The 7,728-nt window shown below is 38.2% G+C and overlaps 1 long non-coding RNA gene across 1 annotated transcript; it reads right to left on the reverse strand.

The window, feature by feature from the left end:
• Nucleotides 1–4,279: 4,279 nt before the first annotated feature.
• Nucleotides 4,280–5,569, reverse strand: LOC143711517 (uncharacterized). The gene is made up of 3 exons (XR_013194862.1): nt 5,245–5,569; nt 4,485–4,723; nt 4,280–4,376 (listed from the first exon to the last, which is right to left on the reverse strand). It is a non-coding gene; the product is annotated as an uncharacterized LOC143711517 (long non-coding RNA).
• Nucleotides 5,570–7,728: the final 2,159 nt, after the last annotated feature.

Here is a 7,728-nt window from a genome sequence, read left to right on the forward strand (position 1 = left end):
AGGTTGATGAGCTACTCAGTGTGCCCTGAGAAGTGATGCTATCTGGAATGTAACCTTTGTTACCGAAAACTGTCTTACTGTACTAGGAGAAACGACCAAAATGTATTTCTAATGATCATTGAATTTGCGGGAATGCGAAACTGGGATCCCTGCCATCAGGCAGCATGCTCGACAAATTAACCATCTAAGTGAAAATTGGTACCAGCATTTGATCCAATGAGACAAACTCCAAAACTGGAATGCATCAAAAATGTCACATCCATTTTAACTCAGATTAATAAGTAATTATCAATATGGGGGGGGGGGGGGGGGGGGGGGGGCTGTTCGATCTATTCTCTTCTTTTGTCAATCTTGCAATGTGTGTGCGCGTGAATGACTTCAGTTGTTTACACATCTTTTTCCATCTGTAAAATCCACAAAGTATTCATCTCCAGTGTGTAAATGAGCACGAGGAAGCCTTTTTGTACAATACTATGTTGTGTGTCTGCACATAAAAGAGACACACTGTCTTCATTTACGGTCTGTTCGGATGTCTGCATTCATCTTTTCATGGCTTATCTCATTGTGAGTGGTTGAATGATAACATAAAACATATAAGACCTAATGGAATGTCCTTTTCTCGACTCATCTGTACTCATATAATTCTATAATTCTAATTCTCTAAATTATTTTTAAATAAGGAGACAATTAGAGCTACATAAGAATATTGTGGCTGTAAAGTAAAAAGAACGGAAAAATATCCATTATATTATTTGTCGAGGGACCATAATCTGTATGGCCTGTCTGGTCTATTTATATATATATATTTTTTTTATTTGCACATATATTTTCAGCTGCCCATAGCGATGATGTCGGGGGGAAGATTTAACATGGTGAAAACTTCATTGCCTCAGCAGAGACAGCCGTTATTGTCTGCAATGCTGCTGATCAGCAAAAATGCCCATCCATTGCTTAGTGTGCTGAGATATCGACGTCTCTCATATTTACTGTCAGATTCTCACACATGCACTGGTGCATTCTGAAGTCTGGAGAAAGGAGGGATGTGTTTGTTGGTCCCAGTAAATCTTGAATTAAATATAAACCATGAGCGACATTAATAATAATAATAATAATAATAATTATACAGATTTATACTCAGATGGAGTGAGTTTATAATCCAAACATAGTAGGAATTGTGCATGTGTTGTTGGGGAGATGGGGAGATGACCTTTGAGTGAGGTTGTATTTTTTTAGGGAAAACTTTTATTTTTTTGTTTTATTTTTATTTTATTCTCAAATTATTTATTAAATTGTTTTATTGCCCCATTAGATTTTAGCACTCCTAATTTGATTGATTAATTGAAAATATTTTTAGTGTATAAAAGTTCACAAAGCCTCCAGAGCTCTTCAGATTATTCTAGAATGTTTGCTTTGGTTAATATTGTGGCTTGTTTTACCAGAATTATCAGTGCAAACTGCTTGGCCCTTCAGCCAAACCAGTCTTCTGCAGCATTGCCAGACGGCTCTTTGCCTGTTGTTTGGAAAACAGCCCATCTTAAAATGTTGATGGAGTGAGAGAGAGAATGAGAAAGAGAGGAAAAATGAAGAAAACATATGACAAAGCAAATATAAATACCATTAGAATGGGGTAATCCGAGGAGTGACTGCCACACACACACACACACACACACACACACACACACACACACACACACACACACACACACACACACACACACACACACACACACACACACAAATATACACATAATTTCATTAGTTTGTGAACCTCTCCAAGATATCTCTCATTAAATATTGTCTTAAGGTCGCACATCCCCAGAGGCTTATGGAGAGACTAGCTGTGCTTGCGTTTGATCACTCTTGCTGTCATTGAAGATTAAAAATAAGAGAGTGCAGTGACGTTTATTGCCAACACTAACCATACACAGCTGAAACAAGCACATAATGACTCCTTAACACTCTGTTAGTACTCTAGTCTATAGGCCTACACAAGGTCAAATTTACGGGCATGCTTTGATTAGATAATTGCTCCCTTTTTGCTGTATTTTTGCTTGATTAAAAGGAATGTTATTTTATTTCAGGAAGAATTACATAATTGATTTCAAAATGACTCCTGTCTCCATTTAAATGTCATGACACATGTTCCTTGTGACTTTTAGAAAAATCATCTCGAATGATGTATTGTTTTTTTTAATGTCATCTTGTGATGGGTATGACATTTTTTAAAAATGCAATAAAATGGCTGACTCTGTGGCTGACTTTGTCTTGATGACGCTAACTTCATATCTAGAATTTGAGGTATCATAAATACATATGTATTTATAATACATGTTTCATAATTGTCACACTTGTTGCATTTTTCGACAACCACACATTGACTGGAAATCATGCATAACTTTCTATGGTGCATAAATAAATTTGATATATTTGCCATGAATTATTATATAACAAAAAAATTAAGTTTCAATAAAAAAAAAAGTTATGTAAAATATAAATGCTTGAAGTTTAACAAATGCCCATGTAGTGTTTTGCACATACATGTGCTGGTCATATAATTAGAATATCATTAAAAAGTTGATTTATTTCAGTAATTCCATTCAAAAAGTGAAATTTGGATGTTATATTCATTCATTACACACAGACTGATATATTTCAAATGTTCATTCCTTTTAATTTTGATAACTGACAACTAATGAAAACCCCAAAATCAGAATTTAAAGACACCTGGTGCCACGCTTTAATCAGCTAATTAACTCAAAACACATGCAAAGGCCTTTAAATCGTCTCTCAGTCTAGTTCTGGAGGCTACACAATCATAGGCTGCGTCCGAAACCGAATACTCAATGAGTAGGTAACGAGCACGAGCGCTAAAAGAGTAGGTACTTTATCTCGTTGAGTATGAATGCGAACCGGACATCTGCCATGTTGATGTTATCATGTGACCTACGACGCGTTATCACACGCGCAACAACTTAAAATATTTGAAAGACACGTTTAATTCATCTATCTGTAAATATCTTTATATTGATTAAACTTGCTCATTTTGTGGTCTTTTTGAAGAAACTGCTGCCCATTTATTTTGTAAATACATTTAGGGTTGATTTAAGTTCTTATATTTAACCCTACTAATGTGACCCACCGTTTTATACTTATCGATATTATTTATTTTTATTACGAAATCCCCAAAAATCCCTTGAATATGTTATTAATTTTTTTATTTTATATCCAAACATTTTCATCCACAAGCAAAAGTGCTTACTGCTTTGTTTTGCTTTTTCTTGTTGAATTTAACTCTCGTTTCATCCCTAGGCCTATACATTACAAAAAAAATAATTTTTTAAATGTATTATAATTAATTATTTAAGAAAATATATTTTAAGATATTCAACCCTGTAGGTTCTTTTTTCCTGTCTATAAAATATCATATGATGTATGTAAAAACCCATGATATATATATATATATATATATACAGTATACCTCACAAGTTATAACATCAGTAATTCGACAGCACTACCTAGAACGGGTTTCCTCAGCGTTTGTAATGTCTACACAAAGGGCAGCTGTGTGAAGATTCACCTTTAGAGAAAACTGTTGATTTTATACTCAAAAAAAATTAAGTATCATTAATATTAAAAATTAATATTACCCCAGAATGAATTGCATTGCTATCCCACCCCCAAAACATACAATAATAACAATGATAAATGCTGACCAATTCTTAGTTATATTACTTTTTACTGAAAATATAATTCAATAAAACAAACAAAATGTAATGTCATATGACATAGCTATGATTGAATACACTCTAGATGTGTACATAGTGAACATATGTACATTTTCATACAAACAATTAAATAAAGCATTAATTAAATAATTATATTTTATTTACTGACAACAATGAGAAATATTAATAAATTAGTAAAAGAATGAATGAAAGTCACCATCACACAATAAACAAATGCATAAGTCAACACATGAAACAAAGGTTTATTCAAACTACAATCATGTATGTAGACTACAGGCGCTGAACCACATCCTTCTACCGTCTCAACACAGCGGATCCCATTCTGAGGCTTTATTCTGATGAATCAGCTGACTGCCAGAGGTAAGACGTGCCTTCGTGCCTGAGGTTGTTGCGTGATGTGTTGTGCTTCACAATCTGAGGCCATACGAGTAGGTGGAGTGATGAATGGACTCGTAAGGGCAGATGGAGTGATGGAGGGACTGGAGGGACTCGTAAGGGCCGTTGAAGTGATGGAGGGTCTTGTAAGGGCAGGTGGAGTGATGGAGGGTCTCATCCATGGCACCATCTCCAGGATTCAGCTCTGGACTCCTCTTCCTCAGTGCTCACACCAGCCTGCTGACATTTCAGATCCTACAAAAATGCACAAACATAACACAAAAGCAGTCATTTTAACCACATACATGTCATTTGATTTCAGTATTATTTAGAAGACAAAAAAGCTTTCTTTTTTTCACCTACATCATCTTTCCTTGCAGGTCCTGCTCCACCACAAAAGATCTGCAGCAAATGCACAGAAATCAAGAATCAGAAAAGTGCTGTAATAGCTCTGTTTGAAATTACAATAATTAAAATAAACTACAACTTAATATTGAAATAGTTGTTGTTATTCATTTCTGTAGTGTCACTCAAAGACTTTGATGGCAGAATTCTGCTTCATGATCTCTCCACCGGATAAACACACATCTGTTCATCTGTCCCTGTAACATCCAGACAAGATTCACATTACCTCTGTGATTTATGAGCTCAACACTACATTTACTTGTTGAGGTTTTTTTTACTTTTTATCCAACATAAATGTTCCTCAATTTGTCAACAGTAATGGACAAATAAAATAGATAACTTATGTTTAGTTACTTTACAGATTTGTTCTACATAGGAAAGTGCACACATACATCTATCACTCAGAAGTCAATTTCATGTTGTGATGTGCTTTTCTGCAATACTTACTGAAGATTTTCCTGTCAGATGTAAATAGACATTTAAAATAAAAGTCTTTAAAATGTATGTGGTTTATGTAAATCCACGTTAGAGAAGTAACTTATGTGTCCTTACTGAAGTTCCCCTGTTAGCTAATGTTATACATAATAAAACGTGTTTTTACAGCAAAATCACAACTATACTTTACTGTGTAACGTCTTTACACCTTCAACAATTCCACAGTTTACTCTACAGTAGTTCAACACATGCAATTTTAACACAAGGAACCATGTTTACTCACATTTGAAAGCACCCGCGTCGCCGATCTCTACGATGTTTGATAATGACGTGTCCTCTCGCGTGGCCTCCTGGGAAAGAAGAGTATCCATCGGTTGAGCACTCGAAAATCTGTCCAGAACTAGTAAGCCATCTGGGAACTTCTCGCCTACTCTTTTATGAATACTGATGTTTCGAACGTACTGCTTCCTTCACGTACTGTTTTCGCCTACTATATAGTAGGAAAGTAGGCATGTTCGAACGCACTTAAGTCCGAATCTCGCGATAATTAGTACGTCACCCAGGTAATTCTCGCCTACTCTTTTGGATTCGTACATACTTTTGCGCTCACCTACTCTTTCTACTCATACATCACAGATGTATGCAAGTCATGGGTTTCAGCTGTCGCATTCCTTGTGTCAAGCCACTCTTGAACAAGACACAGCGTCGAAAGCGTCTCGCCTGGGCTGGAGGAAGAGAGGAGAGGCACAGAATCCACGTTGCTTGAAGTCCAGTGCAAAGTTTCCACAGTCAGTGATGGTTTGAGGTGCCATGTCATCTGCTTGTGTTGGTCCACTGTGTTTTCTGAGGTCCAAGGTCAACGCAGCCGTCTACCAGGAAGATTTAGAGCACTTCCTGCTTCCTGCTGCTGACCAACTTTATGGAGATGCAGATTTCATTTTCCAACAGGACTTGGCACCTGCACACAGTGCCAAAGCTACCAGTACCTGCTTTAAGGACCATGGTATCCCTGTTCTTAATTGGCCAGCAAACTCGCCTGACCTTAACCCTATAGAAAATCGATGGGGTATTGTGAAGAGGAAGATGCGATACGCCAGACCCAACAATGCAGTAAAGCTGAAGGCCACTTTCAGAGCAACCTGGGCTCTCATAACACCTGAACAGTGCCACAGACTGATCGACTCCATGCCACGCCGCATTGCTGCAGTAATTCAGGCAAAAGGAGCCCCAACTAAGTATTGAGTGCTGTACATGCTCATACTTTTCATGTTCATTCTTTTCAGTTGGCCAACATTTCTAAAAATCCTTTTTTTTGTATTGGTCTTAAGTAATATTCTAATTTTCAGAGACACTAAATTTGGGATTTTCATTAGTTGTCAGTTTTAATCATCACAATTAAATGAAATAAACATTTGAAATATATCAGTCTGTGTGTAATGAATGAATATAATATCCAAATTTAACTTTTTGAATGGAATTACTGAAATAAATCAACTTTTTGATGATATTCTAATTATATGACCACCACCTGTACAATATAATCTCTCAATTCTTCTAAATCTTCTAAATCTATAATTCACCCCAAAATTATTTCATTGTATTTTCATCATCTGTATGATCTTACTTTGAACTGTTGGTAACCAAACATTTTTGGATTCCATTGACCTCTATTGTATGGATGAAAAAACACAGATATTTCTCAAAATATCTTATTTTACATTTCACAGAAAAAAAAATCCATAGGTAGGAAGTGTCACGGATACACCAGTTTCAGCGCCAGACTTCTACACTCCACCCACTCGTTCAGCCTCACCCGAATTCTAATCATCCGCACCTGTCATCACCACCTGTCTGCAATCCGCATTCACTTCACCACTGCTTAAAAGCCACAACAGTTGACCTTCCCAGTTATTTGGTCTCGTCTATCCATACGACAACCTGACTCACGATCAAGAGACCCTTCCAACCTGCTGTTTACCTACCTGCTGTGATTCTTACCCGTCTGATCCCGTCTTCCTCTCATGCACGAACCGGCAGATCACGCTGGAGAGGAAGATTCCCCCCCGGTAACAATCCCTGATACTTTGCGGGACGTTCATCACAACCCATCACCATCCGTCATCCGTTCTTCTTCATCTGCCTCTGTATGTCGCATGGCCCGTCCCGCGCCCTTCTCAGGCGAGGAGGGAAGTGCAGCGGACTCCTGTTGCAGTGCGAGCTGTTTATGGAAATAAATCCATCTCAATTCCCCACCGAAAGAGCTAAAGTGGCGTTTGTCATTTCCCTCCTCACTGGTCGAGCCCTTCTCTGGGCACATGCTCTATGGGAGGATCACGGCCTCCGTTACGCGATCTTCCCCACCTTCACAGGACACTTCCGGGAAGTGTTTTCCCAAGCCACCAACACTATCTCAGTGCAGGATCAACTGCTCCGGTTAAGACAAGGTAAAGTCCAGCGGATGGAATGAGTCGGTGCTTATAACAGCTTACCGCCATGGATTAAATCCGGAGATTCGTTTACAGCTGGCCATTTATGACGATGTCATCGGGGTTGAGAATCTCATCCAGCGCTCCATTCGCGTGGATCAACGCTGCACTGCCTGCCAGCTCGACAGCCCTGCACTGCCTCATTCTCGTCCTACGTCTACGCTCAGCCCTTCAGCACCAGAACCCATGGACGTCGGTTCCACCCATCTGTCTGCCGCTGAACGCCAACGTCGCATCACCAGCAGTCTGTGTCTGTACTGTGGATCCTCCGGTCATCAACT

The sequence above is a fragment of the Siphateles boraxobius genome, unplaced genomic scaffold, assembly GCF_051911475.1.
Source record: "Siphateles boraxobius isolate OS27281-9 unplaced genomic scaffold, OSU_SipBor_1 119, whole genome shotgun sequence".
In the NCBI taxonomy this organism is placed as follows: domain Eukaryota; kingdom Metazoa; phylum Chordata; class Actinopteri; order Cypriniformes; family Leuciscidae; genus Siphateles; species Siphateles boraxobius.